The sequence below is a fragment of the Orycteropus afer genome, unplaced genomic scaffold (assembly GCF_000298275.1).
Source record: "Orycteropus afer afer isolate SDZICR_OR568_19922 unplaced genomic scaffold, OryAfe1.0 scaffold00145, whole genome shotgun sequence".
In the NCBI taxonomy this organism is placed as follows: domain Eukaryota; kingdom Metazoa; phylum Chordata; class Mammalia; order Tubulidentata; family Orycteropodidae; genus Orycteropus; species Orycteropus afer.
In genome coordinates, this window is record NW_006921732.1 from 4,342,360 (window position 1) to 4,344,590 (window position 2,231).

General features: G+C 39.6%; 1 protein-coding gene across 1 annotated transcript in view; it reads right to left on the bottom strand.

Moving 5' to 3' along the window:
• TUT4 (terminal uridylyl transferase 4) overlaps window positions 1-2,231 on the bottom strand; it is a 156,402-nt gene that overhangs the window by 109,648 nt on the left and 44,523 nt on the right. The window lies entirely within an intron of this gene.

A 2,231-nucleotide genomic window follows, 5' to 3' on the forward strand; every position in this document is an offset into this window, starting at 1 on the left:
GGGTCCGACTCGAAGGCACATAACAACAACAACAACAACAAATATGCACAATAACTTTTTTAAACTAGTTTATTTTTCTGATTCTAAAAAGGTATATGTTAATTACAAAAAGGATATGAAACACAGGAAGACAGAAGACAGTCACTCATAATATCACACTCCACAATTTTTTTCATTTTTTTAAACACAACTGAGACCATATGGTTTCTTTTATCTATTATCATAGCACAGATATTTTCTACTCTGACTTTTCAGTCAAGAAAGAAACAATCTCCTCTAAGACATGGAGTTTGCTTAGATCTAATAATCAAAAGTACTTGGTCTTCTCCCAAATATAGTTAAACAATAGCTTTGGTCCATTCCTAATTTCACTTGCTTTACCACATTCAGAGTTAGCATAAGTAAAGCGTACCTAAAACTGGGCAATCTCCTTCCGTAGACATATGCCTTGGAAATCCAAGGAGGGGTTGCTATGATTTGTTATTGTTGTTGTCGTTAGGTGCCATGGAATCATCTCAGACTCAAAGCGACCCTATCCATAGCAGAACGAAACACCGCCCAGTCCTGAGCCAGCTCCATGATTCTTGCTATACTTGAGTCCATCGCCGCTGCCACCATGTCAATCCATCTCGTAGAGAGCTTCCTCTCTTTCATCGACCCTCCACTTTACCAAACATCACATCCTTCTCCAGGGAATGGTCCCTTCTGACAACATGACCAAAGTATGTGAGACAAGTCTGGCCACTCTCACCTTCAAGGAGCATTCTGGCTGCACTTTTCTCCAGAACAGACCTGTCAGTTCTTTTAGCAGTCCATGGTACTTTCAGCATTCTTCACCAACACCACAGCTCAAAAGCATCAGTTCTTCTTCGGTCTTCCTTATTCATTGTCCAGTTCCTACACGCCTATGAGGCAATTAAAAATACCATGGCTTGTGTCAGGCACACCTTAGTCCTGAAGGAGACATCTTTGCTCTTCAGCACTTGAAAGAAGTCCTTTGCAGCCGATCTGTCCAGTGCTATATGTTGTCTGATGTCCTGACTGCTGCTTCCACTGGCATCGACTGTAGAACCAAGTAATGTGAAGTCTTACAATATCAATCTTTTTTTTCCATTTACCGTAATGTTGCTTATAGGACCAGTTGTGGGAATTTTTGTTTTCTTTATATTGAGATGTAATCCATACTGCAGACTGTATTCTTCAATCTTCATCAGTAAGTACTTCAAGGTATCCTCACTTTCAGCAAGCAAAGTTGTGTCATCAGCGTATCGCAGGTTGTTAATGATTCTTCCTCCAATCCTGATGTCACATTCTTCTTCATACAGTCCACCTTCTCGGATTATTTGCTCAGCATACAGACTGAATAAGTATGGTGAAAGGATACAACTCTGATGCACTCCCTTCTTTATTTTAAACCATGTAGTGTTCCCTTTTTCTGTTCGAATGGCAGCCTCCTGCTCTACGTACAGGTTCCTCATGAGTACAATCAAGTGTTTGGGAATTCCCATTCTTCTCAATGTTATCCACAATTTGTTATGATCCACACAATCAAATGCTTTCGCATAGTCAATAAAACACAAGTAAACATCTTTCTGCTATTCTTTGCTTTGAGCCAAGATCCATCTGACATCAGCAATTATATCCCTTGTTCCACATCATCTTCTGAATCCAGCTTGCATTTATGGAAGTTCTCTGTCAATGTACTGCTGCAACCATTTTTGAATTATCTTCAGTACGATTTTACTTGCATGAGATATCAATGATATTTTTTTGATAATTTCCACATTCCATGAGATCACCTTTTTTTTGGAATCGGTACAATTATGGATCTCTTCCAGTCAGTTGGCCAGCTAGCTGTCTTCCAAATCTCTTGGCACAACTGAGTGAGTGCCTCCAGCAGGGCATCCATTTGTTGAAACATCTCAATGGGTATTCCATCAATTCCTGGAGCCTTGTTCTTCACCAATTCTTTCAGTACAACTTCGACTTCTTCTTTCAACACCATTGGTTCTTGAACATAGCCACCTCCTGAAATGGATGAAAATCGACCAGTTCTTTTTGGTACACTGACTCTGTGTATTTCTTTCATCTTCTTTTGATGCTTCCTGCATCATTCAATATTTTGCCTATAGAATTTTTCAGTATTGCAACTCGAGGCTTAAATTTTTTCCTCAGTTCTTTCAGCTTGAGAAATGCTGAGCATGTTCTTCCCTTTTGGTTTTCTAACTCCA